The sequence below is a fragment of the Parambassis ranga genome, unplaced genomic scaffold (assembly GCF_900634625.1).
Source record: "Parambassis ranga unplaced genomic scaffold, fParRan2.1 scaffold_21_arrow_ctg1, whole genome shotgun sequence".
Taxonomy (NCBI): Eukaryota; Metazoa; Chordata; class Actinopteri; family Ambassidae; genus Parambassis; species Parambassis ranga.
This window is the reverse complement of record NW_021144767.1, coordinates 5,487,783-5,513,565: the sequence shown is the minus strand read 5'-3', so window position 1 is coordinate 5,513,565 and position 25,783 is coordinate 5,487,783.

The following is a 25,783-nucleotide window of genomic DNA, read 5'->3' as shown; positions in this document are numbered from 1 at the left end:
AATTTATTAAACAATGAGGCAAATTCTGAGTCGCAGAGCTCTGGGTTGTTGCACACAAAGAACCAAACAAGAACAACACAAGAACAGGACAACCAACAAGAACAAACAACCACACAGCAACAACGAACAGCGCAACAACAACTGGACATGGAATTCACACATTGATATACCCCATGGGCGTTCCTGCCTGCCAGCCCACAGGGGCATCTACTATCCCCCTGCAGACCCTGGGTCATACAGCGAATAGAACATTAGTGTTTACTGCCAAATAAGGTAAAACTTCAATTTCTTAAATCTCATAGGTTGTGAGTCCGATCTAGGGATGACCATAACATGGGGCACTCAGGAGAAAACACATTCCTTTAGAATCTGGCTTTTATCAGGTCAGAGGTGCTGCTGTCCTTAGTCTGAATTTATGACCATCTCGTACCAACCGGAGCTCCAGAGAGCAGAAAAACAACTGATCTCATCTGCCACAGCCCGAACTGCAGAAAACAAAGTTATATGACACACTATGAAATTACTTCTTAATACATTCAGTATCCTCAAATTACTTTGATTTTCTATAAAATTTCCTAACACACAAACACTTATGAAAATCACATTATTAAGTGATAAACACATTTAAACATGAATACTTATATATCTGAACACACTGCATGTTAACACCATGCAGAATAAATTCTTTCACCCAACAGTTGCTGTACCCATCGTCCAAGCTCTACAGCACCATGTGACGCATCATGGCGACGCAGACAGTGAGCTGACAATAGTCTGCTCAGAACTTCACCTAAACGTTACACAATGAGTTTAAAAAAATAAGAACTGCCCATATAAAATCCGACGGCCAGACATTGCACACCTTATATACTACGATGCACCGGAGTGACGCCTTTTGTCATCCTGTCTCTCTGACATGGAGAAAGAGAGAGGAAAACAAACAAGCATGCAAATGTAATTTATTCAGGCTGGAGCCCATTTTAATTTAATGCTGCTATATAGAAAATAGCTGCTCCCATATATAATGGCAGAGGAAACACTGGTAAGTTTGCAATATGTTGTTGTTCCATAACTGCACTTTCATGATGTGTATGGTCTGTTTTATAATAATTACAGTAGAGTTATTAGTGTGTGAAGCCCACACTGGGGCACACAGGCTCGGGTCCGGTGGCTCTACTGTAAAGTGGTTTGAAAAAATGAAATCGTAATCAGCTAAAATCAACAGCAGGTCAAACTCAATCAAAAACTGGAAATCAGAATCGGGATTCCTAGTTAGCATTAAGCACAGACAAATAATACAGAGATTAACAGATTACTGTTGATCAGAAGCACAATGTGTATATTTAGGAGACCATGCAGTCTGAAACTGGAGAGATGAACATGTTTGTGCTGCTAACTAATGAAACAATCTAAACAGCCTTATGCTATTTATCTTATTTGACAGGCAGCAAATCATTAATTAATTCACTGATTAAATGTAACTTCATACAGTCTGCACATAGGACGCAGACACATGCGCACATACAGGTGAGCACACTTCCACCAGTGGATTGAGCTGGTGGATTAGGCTAAACTAAACTAAGCTAAGCTAAACTAAGCTAAGGTAAGCTAACGGTTGTGACGCGACCGATCATGTGGCGCGCTTGACCGGCATAAAATCGGCATATCTCAGTCTGATCTGCGGATGCCGGTCATGGCCGATCAATCGCTGCATCTGTCAGAAACACTATGTGCTGAATGTCACTCTTTTCACACAGAGCCCTTGTTGTTCCGTGACATTGTCATGTTTACATACCTGTTCTGTGTAGCTTGATCTCAGGCTTCAGGAGCAGATCCAGCAGTTTGCGCTGACGGTCCAGCTCTCCCTCGTACTGGACGATAGTTTGTTCAAACACTCCCAATATTTCAGCAGCAGCAGCAGTTAGCCGCTCGCTGATAAAAGCTCTCAGAGACTCAGCAGCAGCCATTCAGATGTGATAAAACACTTACAGCGGAAAACTTCTGTTGAACTTCTGCTGTCGCTGTGCTCGTCTTTCTAGTTCCTCTTCCCCCTCCTTCTCCTTGTTCAGTTCATTTGTTTGATTGCCGTTGCTAGGCAATAAAACACTTGTTATTCACCCTCTTTCATCTTTTTTGTTTGATTTCCGTTGCTAGGCAACTTGCCGTTGCTAGGCAATCAACTCTTGTTATTCACCCTCTTTCTTCTTCTTCTTCTTTGTTTGATTGCCGTTGCTCATCTGTTGTTCATCTCCCAGAGGACATTCCGGGTCAACTTCACGTTTTTTTTCCAAAAATGATAGTTTTTCAAATATTAAGCAATTTCGGTGTCATCTGCCAAATGTATCTCCTCCTAGAAATTTCAAGCTGCAGACTCCATTTTAGTCTTAAAACGCTCATTAGATGCTGCTCTATCAAACTTGTATTCAGAATTTTCTAATTCCGAATCGTTTCCACACGCCAGGCGCAGCCACAGGTTCTGAGCGCTGTGTTTACTTGTTTTTGCTCCTTGCTTTATAGTTTTTTTACAAACCATACATTTTGTATGACTTACAAATGCCAATATTTCCTTCAGACTAGGTTTCTATTTTCTTTATATTTCATTATATTTCCATTTGAATGACTTAATTGGAATTGTGAAAAGTCTCCTACCCTGAAATGACTGAGCTGTTTCTGAGGTATGCCGTCTCCTTCCTCCTCTCTGGCGCTTACTGTTTGTAAATGGCAGATTTCAAGCCCAGGAGACTGGTGGGAGTGCATGCAGCCTGTGGGAGTCAAATGAAAAAAACTGGAAGATTGTAAACAAGAAATGTATATAAGAAATGTGAATAGCTGGTTCATAGAGTGGAGGCTGACCACCATTTTAAATCTGTCCTAAAGTGCATATTGTGCAGACTCAGAAAAACCTCATTAATCCCTGCAGATGCTGCTTTGTTCAGTCACTCAACATCATAAATTATACTGGATAGTATGAGAGATGGATTGATTTCTCATGTTCACAGTCCTCCCAACATCAACAGACAAGTGCCTCATAATGCACCTGTAGGGGCTACTGCTGTAATAAAAGCAATGATGCAAAAATGTGACATCATCTTTCACACACACATTTCCAAGAATCCGTCTGTATGTTATAATACAATAGGCATATTTTATAAATGCTGTTGCCCAGAACATACATTGGTTTGTGATGAAACGGTACCCTAGCTTCTATATCGTATGCTCACTCAGCTGTAGTTCCTCCTCTCAGTGCATTATTTTGTCTGTCTCCTTCATATTTCATTTCCACTGTGTTTGGGGACTGCCAGGTGAATGCCTGTTTTGTCCATCTCTTGGTGTCGTATGTTACTAACAGTGTTGGGAAGAATACTTTTAAAAAGTATTCAGTTACTGAATACAGATTACAGGCCCTAAAATGTAATGCTGAATACTTGGATTACTCACACATTGAGTTGTGTAGCATGTATATGATCTCTACAAATCTGGAAGTATTGAGTTGGACTAGTGGCTCGTGTAGTTTCTGGCTTGTATATGGAGTTCTAGGGAGTATTTTAGCACATAACTGTGTGTCTACACACTGTGTGTGTATGTTAGAGAGGAAGAGAGCCATTTGCACACTGACCTTGTTGTGAGTGAGTCCACAGAGGACAGTGGTCCTATACACATAAAGAACACATACTTAATGAATGTATGTGTTTTTATAGAGGACTTCTACATATTGTCCGAACCTGAGGAGGAGGGGGGGGGGGGTCCTGTTCATATCAGCTGACAGGACTGATTCTGGTGTAAGCACATGTTGCTTTAATCTACAAAGTGAAATTGTTATTTGTTGCCAGTCATACACTCTCAGACTCTGGATCAGTTCAGTTCATTTCTTGATATTAAATGTTATTTCTTGCACTAGTAAGGCAAAACATTGCACTAGTTAACTAGTGAATGCATTTAGAGCTGGTTAGCTAATTAGTTCTTGTATGTTCTCATGGAGTCAGCTACTGCATCCCTGTTTCAAAGATATCGATGGTGCCACACTACTTAACAGTAATATAAATCTGTTTTTATAATAGGACCACCAAGCCTATTAGCCAGTTTACTGATGGACTGAATGCCTTTGGAAGGCTGTGGCATGTGGTGAAGACGAACTGGATGCCCGTCTTCACCAACATGCATGCACCTACTTCAAAGGCAGCATTCTGAGACATAATCAAGTACAACTACAGTCCATCCAACCAGCGTAAAGACGAGGAGGACACAGTCTACAGCTGGGAGATGCTCTGCAGTGCTGACAGGGTGTCCTGCGGGGGGTGGGACTCATTGTCCAGCATGGATGTCAGTTTTCTCTTCCAAGGACTCAGTTTAGCATGACATGATCAGCTTGATGTTCATATATGTGTTACACATTATTACTAGATGAGCTGCAGTGAAACATCCAAGCCACCATGTCCCAGCACATATCAGAGATGCAGAACAGATGGAACAGTCTTATGGAGTGATGGAGGCCATGAAGCCTCCTAAAGCTTTGAATGGAGCTGAAGTCATGATGCACGGGTCTTTCTTATATAATGTCTCATAAGTATTTGTTATAATATTGCCCCAAAAAGTCAGCCACACTGATTGAGAATCAGTTTCTGTCAGGGGGTTGTCGTGGATGCGACACAAATGCTCAGGCACAGAGCGGTTAAAAAATAACAACAGTCTTTAATTATGCTGACAAAAAAACTGCAAATCCAAACAACATGGAAAAAACTGTGAGTCCAGGAGAACAACTGCAGACACACAGAGTGAGACCGGAACAAAGAGGACACACAGAGTGGAACACACACTGACCAAGGACCAGGAGAAACTCGGGGATTATATACACAAGGACACAGGTGAGAACCATCAGGGCAGCCGATCAACATGGAGTGGAAGCAGTTGAGCTCAGTCAGAGGGGAGGACTGGGAGTGTCTGGAGGAGCACAGGAGAAGAAGCAGAAACTACCAAGAGCCCTGAGCACAGTGTTCAAAGAGCTTTTTACTACAATCATGTTGCTGCTGGTAACAAACACATGTGCTTAATGGGTAAGGTGGGAGGAGGCATGAAGAAGAAAGGCTTTACTATGAAGTCTGCATACATCACTGTGAGTTTAATGGAACTTATTGGAGTCTTAACTCATAATGAAAGAAGTGACAGAAACAGCAGGTGGAATTCTATTAGTGGTTAAGTTAGAGTTCAGGAAGGAAGGAGCCACATTCAGACTGCTGGGGCAGCAACAAAGAACAAAACAAAGTACATGCAGCAGGAAGATGGAGGACTTAAAGGGAAACAAAGCTGACACAGCTGGCGTCATGACATTAGTAACAGTTCAAATGCAGTAAACATGCTGCAGACATGTGTTCATAGATGAAGTCAAACATCAAATGTGCCGTCCCATTCAACTAAATGTTACTAAGAAGAGGACTTCCTGCTGCTCCTTAAACATGATGGTCTGCTGTGGGTCATGTCTTTGTTCTGCACATGTACAGCTAACATCTCCAGTGTTACACAAACACATCATGTGTTCCATTAGGAAAGCATGTGGAAGTCCCAAGCCAGCTGTTTCCCATTCAGGGAATTGGAATCCTCTGGATGATGCAGCCTACTACCCTGCTACCCATTATTAATCATTTATATTTTTTATTTCAAAATGAAGTAAATAAAACACATTTGGCTTGTTGTATAATAGTCCGCTTTTAAGTCACATAATCACAATTTAAAGATTTAAAGATAATTGCATTGACTTTAGTTATTATGTTGTAACTTCAGCGCTGACATACCTGAACCAACACCTTGAGACACCAGAACAAGAAGGTGAGGTTACCTTGCACATGCATCAGACGGATGGAGCTCCTTCACTCTGTTGGCTGTTGGTTTCTTGCTTCTCTCTTTAAACAGCTTGTAAACAGCAGCTTCCCTGAGGGGAAACTCAGGTAATAAGTGATGCTGCATCAGCTCTCACCTGTTTACAGCTCTGTCCCTTCATCCCTTCCTAGCAGACTTCACTCACATTCAATCTCTAACGATGGGCCGTCAACTAGTCCTGCACATGGCCCAGACACAGTTTCTGGTTGTTAACTGACCATTAACCAACTATAGGGATCTTAGTCATGGTAGCTCCTGCAAGATCCACCCACAGAGGTCCTGAACACATAAAACTCAGATTCCAACCAGAGCAGTAGCAGAACTGAAGAAGCCACTCGGGGGAGTGGGAAACATCTTCAAAAACAGTCCTGGAGTCCAGCTGCCTCGATTTAAACTCTTGGAAATGACTCTGACCTGATGAATGAGAGCATCCACAGATATACTTTTCTACTTACATTTACTCAGTTTCGTTAGTATATTTAAATAATTAGTTTCATGTTTACTTAATATTTTAAGTGTAAAAATGTTTCACCACATTGAGTAGAGCCTGCTTACAGTTTTTAGAGTGTATATCAGTTCAGTGCAGCATAGTGCTCATGAACAGTGAGCTGCTGAGACACACCGACATGTGGACTTTGCTTCTTCAGGGAAAACATTGAGATATATTTTTACACAGGTTGGTTTGGTCCACTGACCTCTGCACTTAGGAGGCCAGTGCCTTATCCATTAGGCCACTGGGGCTAACATGTGCCTCCTCCATGTGTGTTAAGGGCTTCCCCTTCCTGGGTGATTCACAGGGGTGTGGGGTCAATCAGAGGTGCTGTAACACCGCTGTGATTTGGAAGATGTACTCCAGACATTGACAAGAATTCTTAAAATAGGCACAAAATTCTTGGCTCTGTAAGACGAAAATGCAACTTAAAACATGACAGAAAACCTTCAATTAATAATTAGAAATGAAAAACCACTAATTTAAGATTAAGTAACTTAAAATTAGAATTTAAGTCTATCTACTAAATTACCTTTAGGAAATGACACCTTAATCTGCACAAATGTAGTTAAAATAAGACATCATTCCTTAAAACAGTATAACAAATATAAGTGAAGTTGTCTTAAATCAAGACACCAAAAGTTTTTCATTCAATATATTGTATTTAATTCAAAACAGGACCACTTCCACATTCCAAAAAACATCAACAACAAATGTGACGAATGTGATGAACTTTTCTTTGAAAATCAAACACAAGCTTCTACAAACAAAGGGGCTCACTCACTCAGGGAAGGACTTCCACTCACCAATCGCTTCTTTGTAGTGGGGGGTCAAATCCTGCTCGTGGACTGAATGGTTGTGTACCTCTGGTTGCAGTACTGACAGGAGTGTAGAAATGCACTTTGTGTATGTGCAGGGCATAGTAATATGCCATGAGGTAGAGAAGTCCCTCATTAAGTCTGTCCATGGTGAAGCTGCTCACTGGAGTGTTTCCAACGGCGATCATGCAGTTGTCCTCAGAAACAAGCAGAACAGGAGAAGACAGGCCCCGCTGCCGCATGAACCCATCAGGATCCTCAGAAGTCTGGATGACACAAATAAATGAAGAAGATTAGAAAAACAGAACTTTGACCTGGATGAGGACATTAGAGAAATTCTATGGTCACAATAAATCCCCTTAGCATTCAGCACTGCAAATGCTAAATGCAGCACAGCTAGAGCCAATGAAGTCAGTACTACATTAAGCACACTGTAGAAAACACTTCCCCTTCCCCTGGAACTTTGGAAATGATCAAAGTTTATCTCAAAGTAACTAAACTAAATATAAAATGTATGAAAAACAGGAATATATTATGAACAATCTTACCGAAAGGACATGGAAAAGAGCCTGGCTGCTTGAGCCCAGTTTCTTTGGTGGCATAGTGCTGGACGGACAGAGCAGTGGCAGGGCTCTGGAGACAGCTGTGATATGCTCCACTGGTTGAATGGAAAAGGCACAATACAACGTGGTACTATAAGTAACTGTAACATAAATAACTGAGACATTATTATGTAAAAAGAACTAAATGCATCATGACTTCACCTCCATTCAAAGTTTTTGGAGGCTTCATGGCCTTCTTCATCACACCATAAAACTGGACCTTTGAGTAGAAGCTTTTCCATCTGTTCTGCATCTCTGATATGTGCTGGAAGTTGGTTGGTTGGATAATTGGCTGCAGCTCGTCAAGCACCTGAAAAACAGATTCAGTGAAGAATTAAAAAAAGTCTAACATTCTATCTAAAATGATTCACCATCAGGCCAAACAAATCTATAATGTGTGAGACATATGAACATTATGCTATTTATGTCAGGCTACAAACTGAGCCATGTGAACTAAGTGGGACCAACATTACTTACGTGATCCAGTTCCCTGAAACAAGGGTAAGCCTCTAGAATCCTTTAAGACGTCAGAGGTGATGAAGCGTCTTCGAGACTCAGATTCAAGGTTCAGCAATTGAGTTACTGCAGCTTTGTTTGGCTTTTTGGACTTGTACATTTCTTGGAGGGTCTTGTAGTGTCCTGCTTGGATATTCTGGCTGTCCAGACATCAACTGAACAAGCTGAAGACATTACAGGGACATTATGATGGAAAGAGGACATGAGATATCCAAACAAGCAAGTTGTCAGTATAATAAACTGAGTAAGTGGTAGCATTAATTCATTAATGTTTGTGTTACTTGATATAAAAGTAAAATATTGGACCAGAGTACAGACACTCTTGGACACATAGTGAAACATTCCAAAGCTGCTGAATGTCCAGAATGTGCCATATGAATGAACTCAGCCAAAATTATATTTAATACAATACATACATTCTTCATCACTGCTGTCCCGTTTTGCACTGGGGTGCTGGCTCCAGGTGACACTGGGATGCCCATGGAACTAACAGGTGAATGTTCCAGAATAATGGTGGATGCACTGGAATCTCCAGAACTGACTTCTTGTTGTGGTTTCTTGGAAGGTGGAACTTTGGTTGCACCTCATGTTTGGCAGGGTATCTAGAGTCCTCTGTGGCTCTTGCGATGGAGATCATATCAGTCATAGTGTTTCTTATGAGTCGGCAAAAGAGCTCCTTGGATAAGGTCACATTGTGCTCAGTTCCCAGTCCTTTCTGCTCGAAGTAGGAGCGTCGCACCTGTTCAAGCTCACTGTCCGTGAACACCATGTATTCTGGGTTGGACATAGTCACAAATTTAGAAGTATTTGCCTCCTCTTTTGAAAGGTCACTGCCTCCAGTGGGGGGAGATTGATGAATTTCCGGAGCAGTATCCACCTAAAACACATTAACACAAACATTTATTGAGCATTTTTGTCATAGTCACATTATCATTTTGGGGAATGAAAAAAACACTTATAACTTTTGAAAAATGTATTTGAAACAGATAGTGATATTGAACCATGTGCTGTTTATCAGTCCTGTTATACTGTGACAGACAGATCTGACCTTTTCATTTTGATTCACTACAAGCCATATAGCCCGGCGCCTCCAGAAATGTTCAGGACCAGGAAAGAGGTCTTTAACGTCATCTCGGGAAAGCGATGGGATCAAGTCTTCTCCAATATTAGCAGCTGTAAAATAGAAAAGTTAGTCGGGGCCAAGAAACAGAGGTTATCATTAAATACCTTCAGATTTTTACATAGTAGGTGAGGATATTTTGTCAGCACCTGTTTCCACATTTTTTATTTCTTGCTACTTCTACTTCAAGAGTAGTATGTGAACTTAACATCATGTATTCATGTCTTACAAATGACCAGTTGTTGCTGTATTTTCAGTGTTTACAGTCCTTGACATTGAGAGAATGGCCCCACAGCTCAATGAGACATAAGCTATTACTAGATTAGCCCGTTTTATGTGTTTTAGCTGCTAAACTTTAGCCGCGAATCCACAACTTGTTAAGCTAGGCTAACTACATTAACTCACCATTAACACCAGCACAACATCAAAGTAACCCTTGTAGCATACCTCTGACTGTGGCAGGTGTAACCTCGTCCAGTTTGTCCATTTTATGAGTCTGACATCCACAGTTTGTTGAGAATTATGATTTCACAGCAGCAGCAGGTAACCTCTAGCTTAAAGTTTAGCTTCACGGACTCCAAGTGGAAAAAAACGCGACAGGTGGAATGTACCATATTCCAAGAGGGAGCGGGGAGGGGCTCTAAGCCTAAATACGTTTAATTTGCATTTGTACAAACTATATTTACGTAAATAAGGTCATATTGCTTCATAATATATCGGCATATCTGGATAATTGATAAATAGTAAGTGGTTTCTGTTGTTATAAGACATGGAATTGTGGTACGTACCTTCATCATGACGTGTCAGCAGGTCGGCTTCATGCAGAGCAGGCAGCTAGCTGCTAGCTAAGGCTAAAAACAGGGAATGATTTGGCGCTGTGTTATCTGCTTTGTGTTTGTAGCTCTCACTCTCAAGTCTTTACTGAGTCATATAAATACTGCTCATAGTCGTAGTCCGGACTTTGTTTGTGGAATTGATGGATGCACCAAAGAATATGGAGTCTACAACTCACTATGGTCACATTGGAAGAAACCACCGCGAACACCTTGAACATGGCAGCAACCATTCACAGGGAGAGAAGACAACAGCAGCTTCATCAGGTGAACAGAACCGTGTGGGCATACAGTCCAGCTGAGCGACGGGGGAAACCAGTGAGCGAACGGATGAAGCAGTGCTGGAAACAGGGGGTCATGTCTTCCTGTAGACTCTCTGCATCAAGTCAGTCAGAGGTGAGTCCTGTCCAGTTTAATAACAGCATCATGTTTTGTGTGGAGGAACAGTGATTTTCTTTTTAAGGAGGACATCAGGTGTAACCGTCTGACCAGACAAGCTACTGCTGTTATGTTGACTGCAAGAGAAAGCACCATCTTTCACAGGTCTGTCTACATACAACATTATTACATCTGTTTTGATTTGTGGCTCTGTTGATTATCTGCATGTCAAGGACAAGCCTAACTCTCACTGAATGGTGCACATCTGGGCTGATGCCTGCAATTGAAAACATTGTGTTTCAAATATTGTGTATATATATTGAAAATAAAAAATACATTTACAGTGACCCTATTAGTCAATGAGCTGCAGCATATGTCTCTATGAGATGTGATGTTTAATAATTCCTTGTATTTGCTCTCTGCTATCTAATTAGGATTTGAATGTACTTTGAATGCCTTAATAATGAGTTAAATAGCATCATTGTGTGGATGTTAATATAATACACTTTGTAATAGAGATTGCAGGCTAATAAATTAAAAACATGGACTGCTTGTATTTAATTTGCTCTTATTTCTTGTCTGTTCTGCAGAGGTGTGAATGATGTCTTGGCAGCAATGCAGCAATATCAAGCTCTGTTGGTGACTAGTCTGAGGAGTCAGCTACAAACTGTATTTCAACATCAGGGAAGTGAACTTGAAAAGGAAGCGTTGGCAGTATTGGACCGGATTGAGGATCCATTCACATCTGTTTGGACAGCATACAGGCAGGACAATGTGATTAAGAACAATGTCAAGTGTGTGGAGTCAGAGGAGCTTTCTGTTGGCTATACCGCCTGCTGCAGGAAAAAGGGACAAAAAGGGTTCTTGCCACAGTTCCTGAATGTTTTCATTACATACCTCTGATTACAAGTTCAGAACAGTTATTGTCCCATCCAAAAGTGTTAGAACTGACAGATGAGCCACCAAAATACAGAAGTGGCTCTCTCTATGACATCATAGATGGAGAGCTCATGAAATCACAGCCTTTATTTTCAGCCCCACCTTCTGCTTTACAGATCATTATTTGAAATCTGCAATGCACTTGGATCTCATGCTTCCCAGAATAAGTTGCTGATGTTTTATTATACATTAGGAAACATTCATCCAAAATATAGATCAAAACCTGCTGCAATCCGTCTACTGGCTGTTGCAAAGAAGAGTGAGTTGTCTGATTGTGGAGTGGATGGAATTTTGGGCAGGTTGTATGAGGACTTGAAAATGCTATATGATGGTGTTAATATTCAGACTGCAGCTGGTGAACGTGAAATATCTGGAGCATTAGTGTCGATATGTGGAGACACCTTAGCACAACACGAGCTTTGTGGATTTAAAGAGGCTGTTGGTTTCGCCTAGAGTAAGTGCCGGCAGTGTGAATGTTCATTTAAGGACACGCAAATGTATTTTGACCAAGACAACTTTGAACTAAGGACACTAGAAAGACATGTTCGGCAGTGCAGTGACATTGAGAAGCAAATACAGAGGATCTTAGGAACAGTTTAAAGACTACATTTGGCATCAACAGGAAGAGCAAGCTGGTAGAATTTCCAGCCTTTAACTTGATTGAACAAACACCTCAGGATATGATGCATGTAATTCTTGAAGTCATTGCTCCATTAGAAATAAAGTGTGTGTTAAACATTCAGTTCTTTTAGGTCAACTAGACTTGGATGCCCTCAATACTGCATTAACTGGATTTCCCTACTCTCTGCTTGATGTCAGAGACAAACCAAGCCCTATAGCTTACAGCACATTAGCTTCAAGTGACAGTAAACTGAAGCAATCCTCAGGCCCAATGACTGTTCATTTATTATTGATACAGCTACAGATACTGAGTACTACAAATTCATCCTTGAACTCATAGAAAGTGTTCAGATGGTGTTTGCTCCTGTCATTGGTCTACAGACAATTAGCAGGTTAAAGAGACTGAACAGCATTTAAAACATCTGAAATGTCTTTTCCCTGATAACAATATTTATATCTGATTCATGCTCCATCGCAGATAGAACTCCTGGGACCGATGGTCCGTCACATGTGCATGAGGTTTGAATCAATACATTGTTTTTTCAAACAGTGGGCTGCAAAGGTCTTTAGTAAGGCATAATCAAATGTATGAGTGTTGTCAAAATGTAAGTCATCCTGAACACCCAATGTTTTTCAATGAGTGTGCATCGGGACCAGATTCAGAAATACGCAGCATGTCATATTTGAAAGAAAAACAAGGGCTTTCCTCGGAGATGATGACACAAACAATGCAGTGTCTGTTGAATGGATTCATCTAAATGGTCATAAATATGTACGGAGAAGACATTACTTGTAACTGCTGTTAATTCCAGTGATTTACCTGAGTTTGGACTCGTGAGCAACATCTATGTAATTAACTGGTGGTTATATTGTTTTGAGCTGCAGCAGCATAATACTGTCTGCTAGGATAATAATAAAAAGTTCATTGTTCTTGTTTAGTTTTTCTTAAATTGAGGAGTTGTGTGAATGCTCTTACTCTTATAATAAGTCTTGTTGCTCCACTGGGATTTATTATGAAACATGTTTTCATCTGTTTCTGGTTCTTTTTACCTCTAAATTAGCTGAAATATCAAGAAAAACTTACCATACCTTCCTAAAATGAGATATAAAATCTAATGTAAAACAAGCTTGATGAGATTAATATTCTTTCTGGACAAACATTAAGACTCATTTCCTTGATACTTTCCTGAAATTCCTTTTTTGCAGTGTAAGAAGGTATATATATATATATATATATATATATATATATATATATATATATATATATATATATATATATATATATATATATATATATGGTATAGCTGTATATAGAACACAATATGGCTGCATGAATATGAGATTGGGACGACATTTTGCCACACAAGTGGCTGGCATAGATGTAAGTATTTACCATATCTGTCATGGTTTCAGCCAGGTCTTTTATTTTGTAGTTCATTTTCTGTTTGTATTAGTTTTAGTTTTACTAGTCACTTCCTGTTTTATTTTGAAACTCGATCTTCCCCCTGTGTTTCAGTTCTGTTTACTTCCCCTTCCTCATGTGTACTCCCTTCCCCCACCTGTGATTACCTGCTCCGCCCTAATGTGCTTCACCTGTGTCCAATTGTCTTCCCGCCCTCCTGTGTATAAAGCCTGCGTGTTTCCTGCCCCTTGTTGCCAGTTTGTCTTGTGAGTCTTCCATGCAACACAGCCGTCCAAGTAGCCTTTCTGCTCTTGTGATTATCCCTACGTGTTCTGGAGTAAGTTTTGGATTCTCTTGTGTGTGACTTGTTTTTTTGGATTTGACTACTGCTTTTTGCCTTTGCCTTTTTGGATACCTTTGCCACGTTGACTGATCACCCGTGTACCGAACCCTGGTTTATATTAAAGGAACTGAGTTTGTTTTCACCTCCGGCTAAGTCTGCATTTGTGTCCGCCATCTCACAACCCCTGACAATAACTCAATAACACGCTTCATACCGATGAAGTGTGATGGGCTCATTCCACACGGCACACCTGATGAAGGGTTCAGAGCTCCAGTGAACAGCTACCAAATGTAAATGTAGCACTCAGAACCACCTCCAGGACTTTGATCTGCTGGATTAGTCATGGAGGAACCAGGAACAGGACTCACCTGGACATGCAGCTGCTTGTCAGCCCTTTGTTCCATTATATATGAGCCAGCAGAAATGTGTGTGTATGAAAATGTCTACAGCTCCCGAATGGTTAATGCCACACTTTTGTCCAAACACTTGAATTAAAGCAGAAAGTCTGGACTTCACTCACATCTTGACTGTTTCATTTCAGCTTCAATCAGGAGGACTTCTCTGGCCTCCAGAGCTCAGCTCTGGTCCTCTGGTTCCAGCCTTGGTCCTCCACTCACTGTGATCCTTTGTTGTACCAGGTGTAGTTTTGGTGGCTACACATGTGTTCACAAACTGTTCTGTTGTAGCAGCTGAGCTTTACTCCAATCCACTGTCACCACAAACACTTTCCCCTCTCTGTTCTTCTTCTTCCTCTGCCTCTTCTTCTTCTTCTTCTGTGGTGTTTTCTGGCAGCTGACATCTACACAGTGACATTTCTGCCTCCTCCTGTCTTCAGTCAGACTGTTTCTCTCACAGTCTGTAGAGAGAAGCTGACATTGTTGCACTGATTAACCTCAACCACACACACCTGTGTGAGCCGCACCATCATTCTAACAGTTCCATTGTTACACTGAGTGACAGCAAAGCAGTGAGCCCCCTGCTGGTGATCAGCTGCATGTACCAGAAGCAGACAGAGATTTCTGATATGATGTTAAAGGTGTCACAGAGGAGGATCCGACTGTCTGACCTCTGATTCTTCTGTCAGCATCAGACACATCACAGTTTGATCAGTTTTCAGATCACACACAGCAGCATCAGTAACACTGAGCAGACATTACACACTCCATCAAACACACACACACACTGCTCACTTATAACAGGGATAATAAGTAAAGTTCTTTACAATAAATTCACATTCACATTTTATTATCACTTCACACATGGCACAGTATATATGGCAGAGAGTTAAAGGTGGAATATGTAGTCAGAGTTAATACCAAATATTGACACTAGGTGGCAGCACTTCAGCCTCCATCCACTGCTGCACTACCAGCACCACTCTCAGTGCTTTTTGTTTCCATTGACTGTACAACATGATTCAATCCATGTTATTTATATGACAAACTATGTGTAGTGTTTCTATGTGTGTAGCTGACATGTTGCTCAGCTTCCATTGGACACATATACTAGATGGAAGCTGCAGCAGGATTGGCTGATGACTGATCACAGGTGTGAACAATCAGCCGGTGACGAGTGGAGCAGGAGCAGCTGCCCATGCTGCAGAGACACAAACAGCAGCAGCACTCTGTGACCCATGTCCACTCTGTGTGTCCTCCAGACAGTCTTAAGATTAAGATTAAGAAACCTTTATTAGTCCCACAATGGGGAAATTGCATTTTTGCAACAGCAGGTACAGACAGCAAAGGATAAGTTAAGAAAAGATATATATGATAAAATAAACTACCAATAAAATATAGAATAGAATCATCAACAGTTTACATATGAACAGTTATTGCACAGGTGAGTGGAGGGAGAAGTGGTCTGTAAGAAAACTGTACATTAGTACAGTGGTTATTATACAGTCTGACACCAGCAGAGGTTGTGTGTAATGACGCGGCTCACCAGCAGAGGGCGTGTGACGGAGCAACAAGCAGAAACTACAGAGGAGAAGAGACACAACAAAGATCAGAACAGACACACTCAGCTCTTCTCTCTGAGACCATGATGATACCGTCACATATCATCACTGCACATGTTTTTGGCTGCACGTCTGGAAATGAGAGGAGACAGAACATTATCATACATGTTGCATAAGTAAAGTCACATGACATGCACCACTGTAAATAAAGGAAACCACATATTTTTAAGACACTTAGAGCATAGAGCCCAAGAAATAATATAATCTAAAGCTCACAAGACACAAGACGAACAGAACAGAACAGAACAAATACTTTATTTATCCCAAACTGGGAAATGTTTTCTATTGCAGCAGCAATGTACAGGGTCAGTATCATCCTATCTGCTGGTAAAAGTCTTTCTCCCCGTCGGGGAATCGAACCACGGTCTTCCGCGTGACAGGCGGAGATACTATCCACTATACTAACGAGGAATGCTGATGACCACCATCTGTCATAGCAGCAGCCACCTGGTGCGGTCATGTGTCAGCTGGGGTGTGACGGAGTGGCTACGTCAGTAACTGTGGGCAGACTGCAGGTGTGTGTGCACCCAGACACACACAGGTCCCAGCTGAGACAGCCGGACCTTCCTGTCCTCCTGTCCATCGCTGTCCAAGGTGAACCGACACCACCAGACCACAGGGCCATTATTTATTTAGCAGGAAAGAAGAAGATGCTCTGCAGCATTCAGGTGTGTTAACACAGTGCAGAGAGAGGAAGACATGAACAATGGTGTCAGAGCAGCAGCTGTTGCTGCATCAACCTGGAAATCAAACTGTTTATATATATGCACAAACTGTACGTTCATAAGTCACATGACATGCACACTGTAAATAAAAAGGAAACCACATATTTTTAAGACTCTTAGAACACAGACAGAAGTATGAATTATATATGGTTACAATCAAAAATAATTGAATGCAAATAAATGATTTTGTGAAATTTAAATCAAAACCTAAAAACACCAGAATCAGCAAATCACATGTTTGCATTACAGTGGTCCCTCCTATAACCAGTTCACCTCTCACCTTGTTTTTCTCTTACAGCTCATTGAGTTCTGGTCCGGATAGTCCGTAGACCAGTGTCAGTCCATCTCCAGAATGCAGAATGCTGCTGAAAACAGGTTTGATCTTTGGTTTCATTCTGTAATACTGGACTTATTTCCTACGAAGGTTTGAACTCTGACAGTGTTTAAACAGAGAGAACGGAGTTTAAAGTGTGCAGTGAGGGGTTCACAGCCTTAAAGCATCTAGAATAATCAAACATGGAGCTGACTACTTCCAGAGCTCCGCTGTCATGGCTCTGCAGGAGGCCAGCACCTGGTCGGCCTGTTCGAGGACACCAACCTGTGCGCCATCCACGCCAAGAGGCTCACCATCACGCCCAAAGACATCCAGCTGGCCCGCTGCATCCACGGAGAGAGAGCTTGAAGTGTCCGCGGCTCCTCAAACCGGTCAGTGGACAATGACTAGCAAGGCTATTACTATTGTAATATTATGCTATTCAAAATGTTTTTACAACTTCTACTAACAGTCTTTAATATAAACTGTCCTTCGATGAGCATAACTCATTCACTGTAATCACCATACTGCAAAGACCCATCAAACCAAGGTTAACAACTCTTTACTTAACTCTGTCTTACTCATATTCAACCCTAAACATTTTATTCACAACTCATTTGGCGAAACAACTCATAACCAAGTGGGAGCAAACTTATACGGAGCTCACTTGCACACACTGCGCGGAGGGATATGTGTGTGCCAAGCTAACAAAGTATCTCAGGCTCAGCCTGCTCGTCACGGAGCACAGCAACTAATTAAACCCATGTTTCTACAGAGCTATTTGGCCAACATAACTCACTCAACTCTTAAACACATTTTCACATCGTTTTATCCTTATTCTGTGTCATTTTACACATCACTAACCTGAAATTCAGGAAAGAAATGATGAGGCAGGACGACAGCGCGTCAGTTCACAGTGCGCTCTCTGCAGTAATGAGGAAAATCCACCTGTAGCGCAGAGAAACCCAGCACTCGACGCTGCCCCCTGCTGTTCTGGAGTGGTTATTACAGACCCATTTTTTTAAAGGAAAACCCTTACAAAACACACACTTTACGTTTCTCAAGTATATACCTATTCCAAAAACAAACAATACATTACAAACGTGTTATTCCCAAAACACAAATGTGACACTTTTGTGGCCGTCACAAATGCCATGGCAGATAAAATCACAGTCATTTACTTTTTGTAGGACCGTGTAAGGGCCAGTGTAACAAGCCTGCAGAACTGACCCTGGATACATGCTTGTACATAAAGTCTGCACTATATGCTTGAAAGGGAGTGGAAGGAAGTAGAACTGATCTGACTCCACCCGTCTCCATCATTCATAGAACATAACCTGTAGCTGCTTCCTGTCATACTGTAAGCACATACATAACAACAGCACAGGATGAATCTATGCATAGAAACAGAGAATCACACAATATACTATAATCATCCATAATTTAATATAACTGATTATTAGTATTAACCCTTTGACTCCACATACAGACACACAGACTCTTCCTGGTGCTTCTCACCATCAGGACTTTAAAGTTGCCATAACCTCTCAGACTGTTAGACTTCTCTCTCAGAGTGAAGAGTTTCTGGATGGTACCAGGTAAGAAGTTATTATATGCTTTAAACAGGATCTGTGCTGTGCAGAATGTAGCAAGAAGGACCTAATACTGACCCCTGGTGGACAGCACAAGCAATGCTAAGACACCTAGAAGCAAACTGCCATCTGCACATATTGTACTCTATCAGTTAAACCACTTTGACCCAGTTCCAGGCAGATTTCTTTATTGTGCAGCTCATTTGAGATTTCTTCTGCTGCATCAGTTGTTGCCATTGAGGTTGATCTTTTCAGTCTAGATCCATGTTGGCTTTCATTTAATAACTGATGTTCTTCAATAAATGTTTCTAAGCGATCATTAGTGTTTCAAGGACTTTAGAGAAGTGAGGCAGCAGTGAGGCTGGTCTGTAGTGTGTGAAGTTGTTAGGAATAAAACCCAAAATATCAGCTGTTCATCACTCAAGTGCTTTTATTCCTGCAGGAAGGAGCAGGTCCTGTTTTTATCTGATGTCTTGATGTGTGGCTCACCTGAACATCTGATAAGAGACTAAAACTATCAGGAGGACGCTGCCAAACCACCACAGACAGTCAGTCCTGCAGCAACAAGTGTTTGTCCTCACAAGTGTGTGAACTGCAGGAGAAGCACGCTCGTGATAAGCACTGCAAAACATGCCCCATGATCTGCATGAGCCTCTGACTTCTGTGACCGGGCCAGTGGTTTGCACTTTTGTCCACTAGGTGGAGCCACATGCTCAGACAGGCTCAGGTCTGCCTCCTTTCCCATCCACACAGCATGCTTTAAAAACATATGTATGTGTATAAATATGTATGAGTAGTAGTTTATAACACAACATGTGTGGGTGTGTGATGACACAGTTTTCAGTCTGGTTAGTAAAAAGTCATTAATAAGTCCAATTAGTCCAAACCCTCATCTCTCCTGTTCTCCAGCCTTCCTCACCACCACACACACACACACACAACAAACTGTGGTGACAGGATGATACCAGATATCATGGCACTATTCTTCATAAGAATTCTTTTCTTTTCTATTAGCAGTGATCAGTCTCATCTGAAGCTCCTCCTTAATGGTGTGGTTACAAACCACAGCACTCAGCAGTCTTATCTGGGGGCAGCAGGGGCTGATGGGAGTTTTGAGCAGCTCGTCCTCGTTTGGCCTCAGCTGCATCAGAGCGTCACTTCTCTGTGAGTTCACCAGAGGAAACATGCTTCTCCTGCCGGCTGCTGCTCTCTGCTGGCTGTGTTCAGGTGAGTGTTTCCAGCCAATCAGGCGCCGACGAGCCGCACCTGTAACAAACACTGACCTCCACCTGTCTCTGCAGCGCTGGTTTCCATGGCAGCAGATCTGACCCAGGACGATGCCTCGCTGACCAGGAGAGTCGGTGGACATGTGTCCTTCAGCTGTGGAGGGCTTCAACAGTGTAGTGACAGCTTTGTATTCTGGTACCAGAAGAAAGACCAGGACACATTCAGACTGATTCTCTATATTGATAATGATAATGGTGACATCTATGGAGGTTACAGTCATCCTCAGAAAGATGATTTCTCAGCTGTACAAACACAGAAGGGCTGGAGCTGGAGCTCAAGACAGTTAAAGAGGATCATTCAGCCACCTACTGCTCCTGTTGGTGGAGTGGAAGGTCCCACAGTGAGAGATTATGGGAGCAGCCTGAACAAAAACCAGCAGAGAACAGAAAACCACATCAGCTTCATGTTTCACCTCCATCTCAGACTCAAACACACGCAAAGAGCTCTGAAGCATCGAAAGCTGCACAAATGCATGTTTGATCCCAACAAAGGAAGGAATGAGTCCATGTGACCAGAGGGGGCGCTGACTGGGAGTCTTCCAGTCGGAGCTTCACATGTTAACAGAGGACGTTTAGAACCAGCAGGAAAAAGCTATGATGAGGACGCTGTGGTGCTTTTTACAAACATGGAGATTTTCAGTGTCTCTGTTTTACACAGACGTTCCTGCAACATGGAATTCTGACAGAATCCTGCCTCCTGATTGGATGCTTCACTCAGCAGGTTTTTGTATGAGCCTGTTTCACTGTGTGAGGATCTTTGGTCCTGGAACTAAACTGATAGTAACAGGTAAGAACTAACATTTGTTTTTACTGTTGGAATGTTGAAGCTGTTTAAAGTCACTTTCTTCATGGACTGTTTCTACTGAATCAAAATTATACAATATATAAAATACATATTTTGGTTTTAAAGTAAATGATGGTAAATAGACATCAATATGTAATAATTATAATATATAATAACTCATCATAATATGTTAAATGTGATCTGGTAAATATTTTATCTAGCATGTCCATCAATAATATTTCATGAACAGAAATGTATAATATTTGACATATCCACACATACTGCCCGTGTCTGTTAAATCAATATTTTTGTTATCATGACTATTATAGTAAAATATTGAGACATAACTTCAAATATGTAATATGAGGACTTGAATCATATTTCATACATAAATCTGACCAATTAAAACAGATTAAAACAGAAGTGATTAAATAACATGAATTATATGTGACAGATTCATTATAAAGCAGTTTGGTTATTTGTTACATGTGTGTAAACTTTATATATAACCTCATATTATAACAGTGTATTTTTCATAGTAACCAGTTGTAGGTCAGCTACAGTTTATAGTTCAATGTCAGAAGCTCTGTCATAAATTGATGTTTTATTTGCTTTTAGCTTCCTTAAAGTTCAGGATTTTTTATGTGCTTGTTCTTATATTTAGTCATCAGATGCGTCATGTGACATGTCCTCCAACATTCCAAGACGTGCATGTTAGGTTCATTGTCTTTGTCTTTCTGTGGCAGCCCTGTGATAGACTGGCCACCCATCAAGGCCTGTCTCCCACTGACAACTACTATAGACTCCAGCCAGAGGTGAGAAACCATTTTGAAACCAAACATGTGGCAAATGTTTTAGTCAAAATAACGATTTAACTGTTCACATCAGAACCCGTACAGGTGAGAAGCCTTTATCTAGCACAATATGAGGGAACTGTTTCAGTTGTTTTTAAAATTGAATTTGTCACATGAAGGATGCATAGATAAGAAGCCATGTTTGCCAAAGAGGAAAATGTTCTGAAACATCTGTGTGGAAAAGTTCCTTTGGGGAGTTTTGCTTGAGTCAATGATGTTATATCCAAATGTTTCTGAAACGGGTGAAAGGACAAAGAGACTAAACTGGACAGAGTAGCAAAGTTCAGTCTGCACACAGCTGACAAGAGAAAAACACTCTACAAGCGATCTCAGGAACAGGTGCAGTTTTGTGAGGAGTGTGAAAAGCGATGTCTGCAACGTAAGATGAGGTGGGAGATTGCTATGCATAAACGGGGATCTGCTCGTGCAGTTGATGGCTGTATGCACAGTTTTTGAACAAAATGAACCCGGAACCTCTCGCACCCAAACCGACAATGATTCCCCCACACCAGCATCCAGCTTTGTTCTCCGCCGCAAATGCTTTAATTGTGTTAAACATTTTAATCGGATTAATCATGATGATCACTTCAAATGTAACTTTGTATACAAATTTTGTGCAGTGAAAGTGAAAGTTTAATGTATTTTATTGTGTCAGCCTGAAACCATTCAACCATGTAGTGTAGTCAAACGAGACTGTGCGGCGATTCAAATCCCAAACAATCCATGAACCAATAACACGCACCACAGTTCATTTTATCCACCACTAGATGTCCTACTGGAGCACTGTGTCAATGAAGCCTCGAGTAATGAACCTTTTTCTTGAATCGTGTGTCGAAGCTTCAACACAGAACACTGTGCAGTGACACAGCTCCCCATCAGCTTCAAGTAATGTCCTCACTCTGAGCAGCAGCCAGGTTCAAAGTCTTTAATGCAGCCATAAAATGGTGGAAACCTGTGCAGTAACATGTTATCATCCATCACTGATTAACAAGCAGAGATCCAATGCAGCTGTAGAGATTGAGTTATGATGCACAGATGGTGTTCAGGAATCATAAGAACACTTCTAACAGCATTATGAGGCCGTCTCTTAAAATGAAGTGTTTCCAGAAGTGATGAGCTGCAGCAGAGAGCTGCATGTTTTCATGGATCTGTGAAAACTCTCAGCTGTTTTTTAAAGCTTGGAGAAAGATGGAGGTCCTGCTTATAAACAGTCCAAATGCACTTTTTGTGAATCCTACAAAAACATAGTTTTATAGATAAGTTACAATCCAATGTTTCAGACATCATATGAAATCTTTAATGTAAAATGCTTCTTCACTGTTTATCATGACGTTATTTCTAGACTCTCTGTACTCTGACCCATGTTTACTTTGTCTCCATCTGCTGGTAGAATCCAGAGTGACAGTGGTATTCAGTGGTGTAAGTGTTGGGGGGAGTGTTGTGTTTGTATGAAGGTGTGTGCTAGCAGGTCCCAGGTGTCTTTTTAGTCATTTCATTTTAGTCTTTTAGTCTTTAAAAACGTGAGGTCAGTCCTGATCCGGTCCTTTTGGGATGAAATGAAATAAATGATTAAACATTCCAGTCATTAAGTCACAGCATCTGCTCACATAAACAGCTGCAGCCATTTGAAATCATTTCAGTTATTTTTTGTACACACAGCACCCCATGTTGACAGAAAACATTTCTGCAGATTAAAACACAAAAAGTGAAAAATGATTCAGATGGTTCTAACCTTCATCTGAGTCCAGCTGTGTTTGGTGATGCTGATTGGACTTGATGAGGACAGACACACACCTGTCTGTATAAGACTTACAGCTCACAGTGCATGTTAGAGCACATGAGGAGCATGAGGTCAAAGGTCAAACTGACTCTGACTGTCTGTGGGACCCTTTGTATTTTTCATCAACAGAAAAATGATCCAACCAATTATTGTTTTAAACTGAGACTCACTGGCCCTGGCTCATTGACTGTGATGAACATATATCTGAACACATTTTCATTGACCCACACACACACATTTCTATTATATACAGGATGTTTGGGTCTACTGGACCCAGGCATATAAAAGTGTGAAAAGTGCAGTGTTGTACCCTCATACCTGGGCCTGCTGTTTGACAGTCCTAGGTAGTGAAAGTGATCTCAGTGAGTTGTTGGATCAAATAAATGTAATTATGTGCAGTTTCATTAACATTTGTGTGTTTGGTTTTAAAACCTAAACTTAAAATGTAAACTTGTTGAAGCAACACAAACTAACTAAGTCAATTCAACACAACATTGTTGAGTAAACTGAACGCTCACCAACCTGATACTTACACCTGACACCAGGTGGCAGCACTTGGCTGTGTGACATGCACAGTTCCCCTTTGATGAAGTTGTCCAATTTACTTAATATAGTTATGTCAACAAGTTCCACAGAACTTTGTTGTGTTCAATCGAAATAACTAAATTATGTGAAGCTAACAAGACTGTGTTAAGTCGTTTCAACATAATCTGACATTTATTACACTGACACAACTAACACCAACTAAACAGCTCACATTTCTACACTGAAATAAATGTGGATTGATATTTCCTTAAAGAGCTTGTCACGTTTTGCACTCAGAAAGTGCCTGTAATCTTTATTCAGGAGTTTAAATTAATGAGTAAACATTAAATTAGTACATGTTAATTAGTTCCTAAAATATGGACTTGAATTGTGCCTTTATTATGAGAATAAATATATAAATATTTATTTTCAAATGTATTTCTGTAGATTATTTATTGTGATCAGTGTTAATTTTGGCAGCAATTTCTAATTTAGTTTTTATTTTAGTGTTGTGACTAAAATGTCATTTTATTTTAGTCACATATTAGTCATCAACATTTTTTAAGTTTTAGTCTAGTTTTAGTCGACTAAAATTCTTTGATATATATTTTTGATGAAATATGAATGAAATAATTAAGGTTTTATTGTGCAATAACACAGGCACAGCTTTAACTTGTGTAATTTGAAACAAACACCTCTTTATTTAATTGCTATGACCTAAGAACCAGTGAACAGTGAGCTGCTCTCCCTGAATACACTGTTCAGTCATGACTTTCTTCATGAATACTCCATAACTACAGCAAAACACTTCAGTGACAACTTAGAAACGGTGCGCATGCCGTAAAACCATCAGCGCTGTTTTCATTTATAGATTTTGTCACGTGTATCTTTGAGCGGAAGTTAAGATGACTCGTCTGCAAACGTCGCTTCACGTTTGTTGTGTTTTTACCGCTGATAGTCGCTCCGCACGGTTTGAACCGTCCTGTTTGTCTTGACATCAAACGTGTCCGTGTGTGTGTTCTTCTCCTGTGTTGTGTTACCATGCATGAGTACGCCTTCTTCCAGCATCGCGGGGTAACGTCCTTACACAGAGAGATCACTTCTGATTGGCTCTCTGCCGCCGTCTCCTGATTCGTCCCTCCCTTCCACAAACAAAATTTGCTCTGATTGGATCTCGTCTCCATCAATAATTTCATCTCGTTTTTATTCGTTGACGAAAGTGTCAATACATTTCGTCTTCGTTTTTGGCACCGTGCGTTAGTTTTTATTTAGTTATCGTCTCATTTTTATCAGCAAAAAAAGGTCGTTAACGAAAACTATGACGAAAATGATTCGTCAACAAAATTAACACTGATTGTGATACTATATTTGAAAGATGTCAGCAAGAAAAACACACGAGGAGCAGGAAAAAACAGGACACAGGTGAGACACATTAGGGCCAGCAGGTGATCAGCAGAGGAGACACAAGGAAGTGAAGACACCTGAAACGAGAGGCATGTTAGAACTACATGAAGCTGCTTGGAGGAGCAGTGAAACCTCTTCAGACAACTCTATAACTCTGCAGGTTCTACACTTGTTCACAGCTACTTCACTTGCAGCTAGTTCAAACTTTGAAGGTCCAGCCACTGTCACTGACGGTGTCTCCTCTGTTTCAGCTGAAGACACAGCTGGACTGATGGCAAAGCCCGCTGACCGTGAGTACAGTCTTCTCTCTGTACACCACACACACCTCAGTGCGAGTATTTGGGTTTTTACTGACCTGACCTTTGACCTCTCTGACCTCACAAAGAGGGCAGAGTCCAAAGGTCAGCACCAGTTCCTCTTGAACACACCATAAACCAGCTGATAGACTGATGATCTTTATTCTTTGATTGATCCCAAACTGGGAAATGTCAGGCACTCAGCGTTCTATACACCCTGAAGCCCATCAGTCCTCACAGGACAGAGGGCAGGGGTTCCTGAACGCACCACAGA